Here is a 15,584-nt window from a genome sequence, read left to right as displayed (position 1 = left end):
CAGAATCAGTACCAGTGTTCCTAATCACGGCCATCACTAGTGTTTCTAGATTCCCCCCCAAAATTTTTACCAGACCAGAAGTGGAAATACCCCTTCTAGAGTTGTATGCAAAAGTTTAGAAACCCCTGACAATTTCCATGATTGTCATTTATAAATATTTGGGTGTTTGGATCAACAATTTCATTTTGATCTATCAAATAACTGAAGGACACTGTAATATTTCAGTAGTGAAATGAGGTTTATTGGATTAACAGAAAATGCGCAATATGCATCAAAATGAAATTAGGCAGGTGCATAAATTTGGGCACCCTTGTCATTTTGTTGATTTGAATACCTGTAACTACTTAGCACTGATTAATTGGAACACACAATTGGTTTGGTGAGCTCAGTAAGCCTTGAACTTCATAGACAGGTGCATCCAATCATGAGAAAAGGTATTTAAGGTGGCCAATTGCAAGTTGTTGTTCTCTTTGACTCTCCTCTGAAGAGTGGCAACATGGGGGCCTCAAAACAACTCTCAAATGACCTGAAAACAAAGATTGTTCTACATTATGGTTTAGGGGAAGGCTACAAAAAGTTATCGCAGAGATATAAGCTGTCAGTGTCCACTGTGAGGAACATAGTGAGGAAATGGAAGACCACAGGCACAGTTCTTGTTAAGACCAGAAGTGGCAGCCCACATAAAATATTGGAGAGGCAAAGGCGAAGGATGGTGAGAATGGTCAAAAACAGCCCACAGACCACCTCCAAAGACCTACAACATCAACTTGCTGCAGATGGTGTCACTGTGCATCCTTCAACAATTCAGCGCACTTTGCACAGGGAGAAGCTGTATGGGAGAGTGATGCGAAAGAAGCCTTTTCTGCACTAACGCCACAAACGGAGTCGCTTGAGGTATGCAAACGCACATTTGGACAAGCCAGCTTTATTTTGCTGTGGACTGATGAAACAAAGATTGAGCTATTTGGTTATAACAAGGGGCGTTATGCATGGAGGCAAAAAAACACAGCATTCCAAGAAAAACACTTGCTACCCACAGTAAAATTTGGTGGAGGTTCCATCATGCTGTGGGGCTGTGTGACCAGTGCCGGTACTTGTAATCTGGTTAAAGTTGAGGGTCGCATGGATTCCACTCAATAATCAGCAGATTCTCGAGAATAATGTTGATGAATCAGTCACAAAGTTGAAGTTACGCCGGGGCTGGATATTTCAACAAGACAACGACCCAAAACACTGCTCAAAATCTACTTGGGCATTTATGCAGTGTAACAAGTACATTGTTCTGGAATGGCCATCCCAGTCCCCAGACCTGAATATCATTGAACATCTGTGGGGTGATTTGAAGCGGGCTGTCCATGCTCGGCAACCATCAAACCTAACTGAACGGGAGATGTTTTGTACGGGGGAATGATCCAAAATACATTCATCCAGAATCTAGACACTCATTACAGGCTATAGGAAGCGTCTAGAGGCTGTTATTTCTGCTAAAGGAGACTCTACTAAATATTGATGTGATTTTTCTGTTGGGTGCCCAAATTTATGCACCTGCCTAATTTCGTTTTGATGCATATTGCGCAGTTTCTGTTGATCCAATAAACCTCATTTCACTACTGAAATATTACTGTGTCCTTCAGTTATTTGATAGATCAAAATGAAATTGTTGATCCAAACACCCAAATATTTATAAATGACAATCATGGAAATTGTCAGGGGTTCCTAAACTTTTGCATACAACTCTAGAAGGGGTATTTTTACTTCTGGTCTGGTAAAAATTTTTGGGGGAATCTAGAAACACTAGTGATGGCCGTGATTAGGAACACTGGTACTGATTCTGATCATCAGGAAACACGGGCACTGGCTGTCATCAGGAAACTGGAAACACTGGCGTTGCCCGTGATCAGCAAACTGAAAACACCGGCACTTGCTGTAATCAGCAAACTGAAAATGGTGGCTTTGGCTGTGATGGGGAAAAATGGAAATACTGGCACTTGATATGATCAGCAACCCTGGCACTGTTTTAGAAAACTGGCAACACTGGCAGCACTGGCTGTAATCAGCAAACTGGCAGCACTGGCACTGGCTGTTATCAGCAAACTGGTAACACTGGCACTGGCTGTTATTAGCAAATTGGTAACACTGGCACTGGCTGTTATCAGCAAACTGGTAACACTGGCACTGGCTGTTTTCCACAAACTGGTAAAACTGGCCTTGGCTGTTTTCAGCAAACTGGTAACACTGGCACTGGCTGTTATCAGCAAACTGGTAACACTGGCATTGTCTGTTATCAGGCAACTGGGAACTCTGGCGTTGCCTGTGATCAGCAAACTGAAAACACTGGCACTGACTGTTATCAGCAAACTGGAAACTGTAGCTCTGTCTGTGATCAGCAAACTGGAAACATTGGCACTGGCTGTGAAGAGCAAACTGGAAACACTGGGTCTGTTGTTTAGAAAACTGAAAATACTTTCACTTGATATGAGCAGGAACATTGGCATTGACTGATCAGTAAAAGTGGAAAACTGGCACTCACTGTATTCTGGCACTGGCAGGTAGACATGTGCATTCATTTTCGTCCAAATGCATTTTCGTCCAAATTTCGTTAACAAACGATAACGAAAGTGCAGAATCCGAAAAACGAAAGATCCGACATAAACAAATGCTTTATTTTCATTTTCGCTGTGACAACAGTTCGATATACTGTAGATAGGAGATTCGACATGATGCTGACAATAACAACCTGTGTCCATCGAACCTGTGGTCGAATGTGCCTAACCTTAGCTCTATTAGTCCAAGATTATTCTACATAGAGAGAAAAGATTCGACATAGAGAGAAAAGATTTAACATAGAGAGAAAAGATTCGACATAGAGAGAGAAAAGATCGCTGCTGGAATTGGGTGGGGGAAGTAAAATAAAAATAATGATAATGATGAATGTTATTGGCTGATTGTAACCAAAGAGGAGAAGCAGTAAAATAGCTAGAACTAAGTACACACGTACAGCCAATTTACTTTCACTTACGATTGCTAGCAGAGAGAGACACGCACACTGAATCATTTCAGAAGACAGTCAATCTGAGCTGGTCCGTTTGTCAGAGAACCTGAATTATTTAGCAATTAAGCATAAGCACAGCAGCAGAACAATAGTGAAGCAAGCTACAGTTCAACTTAACTTTTTCATAATAATCTGCTGCTATTGTGTTATGCCCCGTACACACGGTCGGACTTTGTTCGGACATTCCGACAACAAAATCCTAGGATTTTTTCCGACGGATGTTGGCTCAAACTTGTCTTGCATACACACGGTCACACAAAGTTGTCGGAAAATCCGATCGTTCTAAACGCGGTGACGTAAAACACGTACTTTGGGACTATAAATGGGGCAGTGGCCAATAGCGTTCATCTCTTTATTTATTCTGAGTATGCGTGGCACTTTGCCCGTCGGATTTGTGTACACACGATCGGAATTTCCGTCAACGGATTTTGTTGTCGGAAAATTTTATCTCCTGCTCTCCAACTTTGTGTGTCGGAAAATCCGATGGAAAATGTCCGATGGAGCCCACACACGGTCGGAATTTCCGACAACATGCTCCGATCGGACATTTTCCATCGGAAAATCCGACCGTGTGTACGGGGCATTAGTGTTGAACTTGATAGTGATACTAGTGTTGCTAGTGTTGTGATAGCCTCAGAGGCTGTCTGTGTTGTGTGTGTGGGGGGGGGGGGGATTTATTATTATAGATTCTATATTATAGATTGAGATTCTATATAGATTCTAAATACCCTATTGTGTTACCTGTCTGATCAGTGATCACTATCACCAGTCCATTTTCTGTTTGAACTATATACATTCAACATGAATGACGAAGATTCGACAAAGCAGCGAAAAACATACAAACGTCGAATCTTTGGCTTATGGTGTCTGTCGAAAGTTCTAAGAAGATTCGATGGAACAGCTAAACTATAAGGCGTCGTACAGTTTAGCTGCTCCGTCGAATCTTCTTTGAACATTCGACAGACACCATAAGCCTTCAATGACAGATTCGACCTTAATTAATTAACGAAAAACGAAATAAATAAAAAAGAATTTCGGGAGTAACTAAATACATTTTTCATACGAAAACGAAATTCCGAAACAAAATATTTCAGTGTGCACATGTCTACTGGTGCACATGTCTACTGGCTGGTGTATATAGGTGTAACAGCGACAGTGAATAATGTTATAAGAGGCACCGTGATATATTGTGTATAAAGGGCACTGTGATATGCAGTGCTGTGTATAAGGGTCACCAGGGCTGGCCCAAGACATTGTGCTGCCTGGGTCCAAGGTTTAAATGCTGCCCCCCCCCCCAAACAAAAAAAAGCATGCCCACCAAAAGGCACCCACATCCATTATAATCTATGATAATAAAAAATAAAATTAAGTATATCGGGAAGTCAGATTTACATGCAACAGCACCTTGTCTATATGCAAAATGATATGACATACCATTATGTTTAATTCCAAGGGGGCGGGCTAGGGCAGTATAGGGGCAGGCTAGGGTAATATACGGACAGGCTAGGGTAGTATACGGGCAGGCTAGTGTAGTATACACACAGGCTAGGGTAGTATATGGGCAGGCTAGGGTAGTATACGGACAGGCTAGGGTAGTATACGTACAGGCTAGGGTAGTATATGATGGGATCAGGGGCAGTCCTGGTGGGGGATGGGATCAGAGGCAGTGCTGGGGGGTGGTGGTGGGATCAGTGAGAGTACTGGGGGGGTGGGGTGGGATCAGTGCTGCGGGAGGAGGCTGGGATGTACTGAGGAGGCAGTGCTGGGAGGGTCAGTGGCAGTGCTGGGGAGGCAGTGCTGGGAGGAAGAGGGTCAGTGGCAGTGCTAGGGAGACAGTGCTGAGAGGGGGGGTCAGTGGCAGTGCTGGGAGGGGGGATCAGTGCTGGGAGGGGGGTCAGTGGCAGTGCTGGGGAGGCAGTGCTGGGAGGAAGGGGGTCAGTGGCAGTGCTAGGGAGGCAGTGCTGGAAGGGGGGGTCAGTGGCAGTGCTGCAAAGGGGGATCAGTGGCAGTGCTGGGAGGGGGGGTCAGTGGGAGTGCTGGAAGGGGGGATCAGTGGAAGTGCTGGGAGGGGGGGTCAGTGGCAGTGCTGGGAGGGGGGGTCAGTGGCAGTGCTGAAGAGGATAAGATCACAGGCAGTGTGGGGAGGATAAGATCACAGGCAGTTGTACTTCTGTGTCTTCTTTGGCTCCGTGGTGTCTGGCAGCAGTGACACCTATGCTGAGATGAGGAGATGTGGTCTCCTCCAGCCCCTCCCACTTCAGTCCTCACGAGTCAGCTGACCTCTAGTTTCCACCCCCCTGCTGACATTCGGCGAACTGAATGGGCGGTCGTGAGCTCCAGGGACAGCCCAGCTGCTTTGTGCCCCACATGCAGCCCGGAGGCTCCGCTCACTGGGATGCACCATCTGCCCGCCTGGATGGGGGGAGACACATAGCTTCTCACATCCGGAAGTCATCTTTCCTTCTGCTGTCCCCAACCCGCACAGCCAGGCAAAGAGCTGCATGGCGTCCCTAACTCATGTGCACCCTTAGCGGTGCCCCTACACACAAAAATGCTGGGGAAAAAATGTGGGCATCAATTTGCCACATCTCTCAAACTTCCGCCTGGGACCAATGGACCCACCGGGACATATGGTAGGGCCGGTCCTGAGGGGCACTGTGCTTGGCAACACTGTAACACTGGTTCCTATTAACAACCAGCTCTCAATCCCCCATTCTCACAATAACTGTGTATGTGTGCACCGTGTGTGTAAGTCTGTGTGGAAGGCTGACTAATTACAGCCAGAGTTTACACTTGTGATCGCAGTAACTAGTTACAGAAATCACAAGGTACAGAGCCACTTTCACTGACTCTGTACTGCATGTCTGTGATTTGCACTGTATAGTGCAATTATAACCTCATGTGTGCATCCACAGCAAAAATCTTAATTTGCCATTTAAAGTATATGTGAACCCTCATTTTGTAAAACAATCTATTCAGTTTAAAATAGAAATGAAAGGCAAAACATTTGTGTATACAGCACATAAAAAAATTATAAATCCCTTTCTTTTTCCTTTTTTATAAATTATCTCATAACCTCTGTTCTTAGCTGCATAAGGAGCTCAGAGAGCTAGGGGTGGAGAAACATGTCACACTTGTCTTTCCAGTGAATGGCTGTGCAGGGGGCATGTCAGCACTGGAGGAGCGCAGGCTGATTTTCCAGCACAGGTGGAAACTGACCATTGTGCTATTATGCCTAGTGTGGTCAGTTTTTAATAGGAAAGCAGAGGGACTGGCAGGATCAACAAGTATTATACACAAGGGAGGTAATATTTTTTCTACAAGTACATGGTACAGCAGGCACATATCAGGAATATGATGGGGTTACATATTATTTAACTACAACAGCCATTAGTGGAATTAATAAGGTTATCTTCTTTATTCATTTTTATCATATGCCCCTCAATATTTCCATGCAATCCCCATATTGCTTCCTGCTCTCTAACTTCTCTCCTTAATGTTATTTCCTCATACATTTGATTACTTTGCAAGCATATCCTGTTCTTTCACAGGTAACTATTGTGCCCCGTACACACGGTCGGACTTTGTTCGGACATTCCGACAACAAAATCCTCTGATTTTTTCCGACGGATGTTGGCTCAAACTTGTTTTGCCTACACACGGTCGCACAAAGTTGTCGGAATTTCCGATCGCCAAGAACGCGGTGACGTCAAGCATGTATGACGAGACTAGAAAAGGCCAGTTCAGAACCAAGCGCGGCACCCTTTGGGCTCCTTTTGCTAATCTCGTGTTAGTAAAAGTTTGGTGAGAGACGATTCGCGCTTTTTCAGACTCGTGGCTTTCAGATCGTTTTCTGACGTTCAGTTTGTGCTTGTGGGTTTGTATCTGCTCTTCAGTGCGTGCAGTCAGTTCGTATTGGAGTTTTCTGTGCGATCTTGTCCGCTCGTTGCTGTTTTTCAGGTCGCTCTTCACAGGCCTTGCTGTTCTTCAGTGCGTTCTGTTACTTCGTTCTGAGCAGCCGACCGTTTTGTAGCCATGTTTCGTATGCGTACTCCTCGTAGAGTTCGTGCTGTGCGGGGGCTTGGTGTTGGGGTCCTGACCTTGACACAAGTCCAGTCCATGAACAGGGTGGGGAGGAGTTCATGGACCAAGAATTGGTTGCTTCAGCGTGACCAGTTCTGTCATATGCCTTTGCTCCGTGAGATCCGTGAGAATAATCCTGATGATTTCAGGAACTTTCTCAGGATGACGGACCCCGTATTTCACCGTTTGTTGGCTTCGCTGACCCCCTATATTAGCAGGCAGGATACCTGCATGAGGCAAGCCATCACTCCGGAGCAGAGGCTGGTCGCTACCTTGCGGTATTTGGCCACAATGAGAAGTCTGCAGGACTTGAAGTTCTCGACAGGCATCTCCCCCCAGGCTCTGGGGATCATTATCCCAGAGACCTGTTCTGCCATCATACAGGTCCTACAGAAGGAGTATATGAAGGTAAGATTTTTATCCTTTTATATCACATTTTATTGTATTGAATGTTTGATAATATATTGTATTTCTTCCCTCATTCCATAATTACCATGATTGTAATATGCTGTGAATGTCCCCTTTGTTCTCATGCATGCTGGATTTTTATGTAATTATTATTTTAGGTCCTTCATACATATTTGCCCTTCAATAACCTCCCCAGCATGGTGTCTCCTGCCCTATATTCACCTCATGTAGTCACTTAACAATGTATTTTAGCAGCTCCATAGTAGTGCTTTACCCCAAACACCCCCTAAAATGTTTGGAAATGTTATTTTTGATTTAAATTCAGGCAGAGTGGCAGAGGCTTTTTTTTGTGGTGTCCCCAAATTTTTTGTAACCCTCCCTCCCCCAACTGCTAAGTCAGCTGATCCCAATTCTCTATCTTCAATCATCTATCTGCTGACTTTGCCAAACCCATACACACTATACCCATCTCTTTAGTGCTCAGATTTATGGATGAATTCCCCAAAGCATGTAGTGCAAGGGCCTGCCTGTATACTTTCCAATGGTACTGTTTAAAGTTCTTGTATCATATTATGATCTTGATAGGTAATAGCAGAATGTCCAAATGTGCTCAAATGTGTACAGTGTGTATTTATATCTTTGTATTATGACACTTCTTACCTGTCCAGTGGGCTGCCAATAGTGTAACTAAGGAGGGGCTGTTCCAAGTAATACCCTGTATTTAGGCATTCATCTCTCAATGAAGTGAAGAGGGTTACCTGTCCAAGAGTCCCCCCCCCCCCTATAATGTTAGAAGTGGCCCATGAGAGGGGGGGAGGGGGAATATGATAGGTGTACCTTATACTTTGTTGTTGTTAAATTCCCCTTAATAAATGCTATCTGGAGGTTGACCCATAATGTTTGTGTCTAATCTGCTTGCCATGTTTCTGTGAAAAAATAGTAATGTTTATTGTTTTTTCCTCAACAGTTTCCTTCCACGCCACAGGAATGGCAGACTGTGGCCTCCCACTTTGCCCAGCGGTGGGACTTTCCTAACTGCGGAGGGGCAATTGATGGGAAACACGTCCACATCGTCCCACCACCCAACTCGGGGTCGTACTATTATAATTACAAGGGGTTTAATAGTATAGTGATGTTGGCGGTGGTGTCGGCTAATTACGACTTCTTGTATGTGGACGTGGGGAAGAATGGCCGGATGTCCGATGGTGGAGTCATCGCCCAGACGGAGTTCTACAGGCGTCTCCAGAATGGCAGCTTGGACTTGCCACCTCCAGAGGACAATGTTGAAGGTCTCCCATTTGTGTTCGTTGCTGATGAAGCATTTGTGCTGGGGGACCACCTGATGCGGCCATTCCCGATGAGGACCCTCACCCCGGAACAGAGGGTTTTTAATTACCGGCTGGCCAGAGCCCGAAGAGTGGTGGAGAACACATTTGGAATCCTGGCCAGCCGGTTCCGATTATTTATGACACCCATCCATATGGCGGAGTATAAACTGAACCATATAATACTTGCCTGCTGTGTTCTCCATAATTTTCTACAAAAACATTCAGCCAACTATGCTGGCTCAGTTGGGCCTGAGGCCGGAATCCCAAATACATCAACAATGACGGCACTTGAAAGCGGCCATCCTGGCTTGCCCTCCCTATATGCCGGTGATGTCCGGTTACGATACCTGGAGTTCTTTGCGGGTAGGGGGGCTATCAATATGCCAGACAATCTGTGACACCTTTTTCAAATAAAAAACAACCAAAAGAAATTCTTGGTGGACATTTACTGCTTGTGTTTGTTTTAGCTGACCCTGACAGAAATGTGTTGAGTGCAGAAAATGTCGTGATTGGGTAACCTTATAAAAAACAGTGTTGGCTGGTACTTCCTAAATGCAAAAACACATTTCACTACAAGTGCACTTGCAACTGCACTGAACCTGCACTTGTAGTGCAAAGAGGATTTGCCCTTAGGAAATAACCCCCATTTGTGCATAAAACAACAATTACATCACCCCAAAAGTGTGGTAGTGTTGAGACAATAATCCACACATTCTTGAGTAAGGCACTTTTTTATAGCTGCACAATCACATGCGCATTTACCAAAGGTTTTTAAAACAAACCAACATGTTTGTTGTATAACAATGTTTGCAGTAGCATTATGAAAAATCAAAATATCCATTTCAGATAAAACAGGCCTGTGTAAAACCAACAAGAAAGCCAAAAAACTTGAACTTACAAAGTTCACATTAGGTAAAACCTGAAGGCTAGATCAGACATCAGTATTTAGGAACTGGGTTTGATCTATCGTTCAGATGGGGGGAAATCACCCCTGGAAAAGCCAAATTTGGAAGATGCACACCAATTTACGAATGGCAACATGTGCTATCTGCCATCAGGGGGGATCAAGGGACGTGTTTTGGGGGAGAAAGCCCTTCCTCAATGCGACTTTATAATTGAGGAAGGTGTTGCACCCCCAAAACGCGTCCATTGATCTCCCGTGATGGCAGATAGCACATGTTGGCACACTGTGTGCATCCTCCAAATTTGGCTTTTCTAAACATTTTAAAAATGTTTTGAAGATTGGACCACATTAATAAAACAGGTGATTTTGTGGGGTTTAAATTCGCCCCAAAACATCAATGATGTTATTATTTTTTTTAATAACATCACTGATTTGGTTCTGGATGTTTTGCAATTGGAGATTACACCCCATGATCTCCCCGATAAGTATCTGGGCACTTTCTGAAGTAAAGCGTTCAGGATCCCTCACATCACGATCACCTAAAAAGAGATAAAGAACAAAAAAAAGGTCTCAAAAATCTGCCACCATCCATCTCTTTTACCTGAGCCTGTGGTCGCAGACACTCACCTGTTGTGGTGCCAATCTCCACCACGTCTTCTTCTTCCTCCTGCTCTTCTTCTTCGTTTGGGGGTATTTCACCTTCTTCCATAGGTGGGGGGTCTGTGGTCTCCTCGGATGAGGGGTGTCCTCCGAGTCTTTTCTCCCCTATGTAAAACAAAAGTGGTATAATTAGCACACAGATATTTGAGGTCAGAACTATAAAGATGAAACATTGCTTGGAAGTGGGGTACAATTGTCTATTTTAGCAGAGTTCAAAGATGTATATTTTTTTTATTGCCCTTTGTCAAGCTGCAATACTTTACCTGTTTGGTACAAGCTTCACAGATGTAGACCCCCCTATAGTATACACTGGAGCACCTGTGTGCCCCCCCTAATAAAAATGGTGTTCTTGTGTCCCACACTAGTGCTCCAGTGTCCAGATGTGAAAACAGCTGCTCAGTGTCCTCTCCTTACACACAATCTAGTTGTCATTTCATTCTAGTAACAAACCCATCTACACAAACAAATCTTTGTCATCCAAGTAGGCCCCAAAAAATGTGTGAAAATGCATATGGCCTAAACAATGGTGTTCTAGAGGCCGAAATAAAAATGTTTGATACGAACGAATAATGGGCCCATGAACATTAAAGTTGCCCTTTTAAACGTTACAATTAATAAAAGCATATGGAGCAGAACGAACGTAATAAAGACAGAAAGAATAGGAACACAGCACAACTACTTACTTTTTTGCAGCACTCTCCGGATCTTTCGGTACTGCTCTGGCTCTCTCAACTTCAGGTCCGACCACCGCTTCCTGAGCTGATCTTTAGACCTTCGTACCCCGAAATTCCGCTCTAGACTCCTGACCACTTTACCAATGATTTTTGCCTTTCGGATGTTGGGGTTGGGGTAAGGCCCATATTTTCCGTCATAGTCGGACTTCCTCATGATGTGTACCATCTCCAACATCTCCCCAAACGACATATTTGTGGCCTTAAAACGTCTCCTTCTGGATCGGGACGTGCCTGGATCCGGCCTTTCCTCCTCCTCCTCCTCGTTGCTATAATTAGCCCGCACCTGCTGTAACTCTGCCATCATGCTCTTCACCCACTGCGCCGAACGAAAAGGGGCGGGGAATACACTAGAAAGAACGTCAGGGGCGGGCGGAGTTACACGCATGCGCAGTGTGTATAAAGCGTAACACGCGTGCGTATTACGTACGATCTGTGAGCGGAGGAAGGAGCATTGGACGTGCCGATCGTAAGAACGAAGGTAAGAGACAAACTTGTGCCTATACTGCTTCTAGATTGAGGCCTATATTGTAACAAGATTAGGAGAGTTTTGTCTGACATTAGGCTTTGTCTTGTGTTGTGTCTTGCAGTGAACATGGATATCTTAATGAGAGATACTGACTTCATGTCACTATTCATTGATATGCTAAGTGAGCTGCCCTGTCTGTGGGAGATTACCCACCCCCATTTCAAGAACCAAGCAAAGAGGAAGGCAGCACTGGAGCAATTGTGTGAAATTGTGAAGCAGGTGATCCCCACGGCAGACATCACTTATTTAAAGATTTTCATTGGTGGCCTGAGGAGCACATATCTGAGGGAGCGCAAGAAAGTCCTGGATTCACAGAGATCCGGAGCAGCAGATGACATCTATGTCCCCAGGATGTTGTACTATGACAGGCTGCACTTTCTGGCAGGCCAGACTGAACCCAGGCCATCCCTCTCCAGTCTTCCTTCCACGCTTCCTTCCCCCCTGGCTGAGGCTTCTGACGCCCAACCTGGGCCTTCCAGGCCGCATGTGGAGGAGCCCAGATTGAGCCAGGTATAGCATTCCTCTAAATATTTCTGCTTGTCCAATCAATGATGTTAACTAGATGTTAGTTGGGAGTACTAATTTAGGATTGTGATTGATGATGCAAAACATTACAACTATGTCCCTTTTTCATACACAGGGAAGTCTCAGCCAGGAGGTGGCCGGGCCGAGCCGGCTGGCTGATCTGCAGGTCCCTCCACCCCCCCTGAAAAGAGAAAGTGGCAGTAGGACGAGTGCCCTAGAGGAGGCGGCTATCAGATTCTTTTGGAGGGCTACAGAGGTCCTGGGAGCACCCCACACCAGGCAGGAGAATATTGCTGCCTTCATAGCATATAAAATGCAGAGGATGGAGGAGGGCCAAAAAGCCATGTGTGAGGCCCTCATGTCTGGAGGCTCTGGAGAAAGGTATGAGGGGCCAAATTACACCTCACACACAGCTTTGGGATGGTCCTCCTCCTCCTCCCTCTCCTCCAGGTCCTCCCAGTCCTCCTCCAGGTCCTCCCAGTCCTCTCCAGGTCCCCCCAGTCCTCCTCCTCCTCCAGGTCCTACTCCTCCTCCTGCCACATCTCCAACTGCACAGCCACAGCCCGGAAGGAAGTGTGAAAGGAAGACCAGACAGTGAGGACCCTGGATCCAGTCTGGTCGGCCAAAAAATGCAGCCTCTTGTGGTACCACAGCCTGGGGACACAGATGTCATCTGCTGCTATCCAAGTCTCTGTGAATCCCGGACCAGACTGCCCTCCCTTACATATGGACTCCTCAGGCCACCAGTTTTGATGTTTAAGAATTGATGTCAAATGTAAAAATGCATATAAAAGCAAAGGAGAAGGCCTTCAAAAAATACAAGGTTGAGGGATCATCCTCAGCATTCAGACTTTATAAAGAATGCAACAGGATATGTAAAGGTGCAATTAGGACAGCTAAGATAGAACATGAAAGACACATAGCGGAGGAGAGCAAAAAAAATCCCAAGAAATTCTTTAAGTATGTAAACAGTAAAAAAGGGAGGACAGACCATATTGGCCCCATAAAGAATGAGGAAGGACATCTGGTTACAAAGGATGGGGAGATGGCGAAGGTATTGAATTTATTCTTCTCCTCAGTCTTCACGAGTGAATCGGGGGGCTTCAGTAACCAAAACTGCAGTGTTTATCCTCATGACACAACACAGGAAGCACCTCCATGGTTAACAGAGGACGGAATTAAAATTAGACTTGAGAAACTTAACATTAATAAATCACCGGGACCAGATGGCTTGCATCCGAGGGTACTTAGGGAACTCAGTCAAGTGATTGCCAGACCGTTGTTCCTAATTTTTACAGATAGTCTACTGACTGGAATGGTACCAGCTGATTGGAGAAAAGCCAATGTAGCACCTATATTTAAAAAGGGCCCAAAATACATCCCTGGGAATTACAGACCAGTTAGCCTAACATCGATAGTATGTAAACTCTTGGAGGGGATGATAAGGGACTATATACAGGATTTTAGTAATACGAACGATATCATTAGCAGTAATCAGCATGGATTCATGAAGAATCGTTCTTGCCAAACCAATCTATTAACCTTCTATGAGGAGGTGAGTTGCCATCTAGATAAAGGAAGGCCTGTAGACGTGGTGTATCTGGATTTTGCAAAAGCATTTGACACAGTTCCCCATAAACGTTTACTGTACAAAATAAGGTCTGTTGGCATGGACCATAGGGTGAGTACATGGATTGAAAACTGGCTACAAGGGCGAGTTCAGAGGGTGGTGATAAATGGGGAGTACTCAGAATGGTCAGGGGTGGGTAGTGGGGTGCCCCAGGGTTCTGTGCTGGGACCAATCCTATTTAATTTGTTCATAAACGATCTGGAGAATGGGATAAACAGTTCAATCTCTGTATTTGCAGACGATACTAAGCTAAGCAGGGCAATAACTTCTCCGCAGGACGTGGAAACCTTGCAAAAAGACCTGAACAAATTAATGGGGTGGGCGACTACATGGCAAATGAGGTTCAATGTAGAAAAATGTAAAATAATGCATTTGGGTGGCAAAAATATGAATGCAATCTATACACTGGGGGGAGAACCTCTGGGGGAATCTAGGATGGAAAAGGACCTGGGGGTCCTAGTGGATGATAGGCTCAGCAATGGCAGGCAATGCCAAGCTGCTACTAACAAAGCAAACAGAATATTGGCATGCATTAAAAGGGGGATCAACTCCAGAGATAAAACGATAATTCTCCCGCTCTACAAGACTCTGGTCCGGCCGCACCTAGAGTATGCGGTCCAGTTCTGGGCACCAGTCCTCAGGAAGGATGTACTGGAAATGGAGCGAGTACAAAGAAGGGCAACAAAGCTAATAAAGGGTCTGGAGGATCTTAGTTATGAGGAAAGGTTGCAAGCACTGAACTTATTCTCTCTGGAGAAGAGACGCTTGAGAGGGGATATGATTTCAATTTACAAATACCGGACTGGTGACCCCTCAATAGGGATAAAACTTTTTCGCAGAAGAGAGTTTACCAAGACTCGTGGCCACTCATTAAAATTAGAAGAAAAGAGGTTTAATCTTAAACTACGTAGAGGGTTCTTTACTGTAAGAGCGGCAAGGATGTGGAATTCCCTTCCACAGGCGGTGGTCTCAGCGGGGAGCATTGATAGCTTCAAGAAACTATTAGATAAGCACCTGAATGACCACAACATACAGGGATATACAATGCAATACTGACACATAATCACACACATAGGTTGGACTTGATGGACTTGTGTCTTTTTTCAACCTCACCTACTATGTAACTATGTCTGCCGTGGGGGTCCCAGGCTTCGCTAATTTCTCCTGTTGATCCAGTGTTGCCTTCCTCTTTGTTTGGTTCTGATCCCTTAATAAAGGATTTTTGTTTTGAATTATACTCTCCTATGTGTTTTACTTCAAAAATGACAGTTGGTTTGTGAGGATTCAGGTACATTTCTAATATACAATGTGAAATGAACAAGGGACACCAACAACAAACAATCTCCTTGAGATTAAATAATAAAAGATATCAATGGTGTTGGGGTAACTTGACACACAAAACACACACAAAAATATTCTGGAGTAAAAATAAAAATAACATTGAACAAAGATCAGCCTTGGAAAAAATCCAAACATTAAAGAAAAAAAAAGGCTTAAAAACAAAATAAAAAAAACATAAAAAATATAAAACTGTCAGATGTGACAACTAATAACAATATATTGAGGGAATCCCACTAAAAAAACACAAATAAAAGTTTGTGAGAAGTGTGTGTGAATATGAGCAGCAAAACGACTTAATTCTTGTCACATTATAAAGAAGAAGAGAGTGCGCTGTATTAAACCATTTTTTACATTGCAGCGTGACGAAAGTGCTGCATCCATTGCGAACGCTAA

This window comes from Aquarana catesbeiana, linkage group LG02 (genome assembly GCF_042186555.1).
Source record: "Aquarana catesbeiana isolate 2022-GZ linkage group LG02, ASM4218655v1, whole genome shotgun sequence".
Taxonomy (NCBI): domain Eukaryota; kingdom Metazoa; phylum Chordata; class Amphibia; order Anura; family Ranidae; genus Aquarana; species Aquarana catesbeiana.
This window is presented reverse-complemented; position numbering follows the sequence as displayed.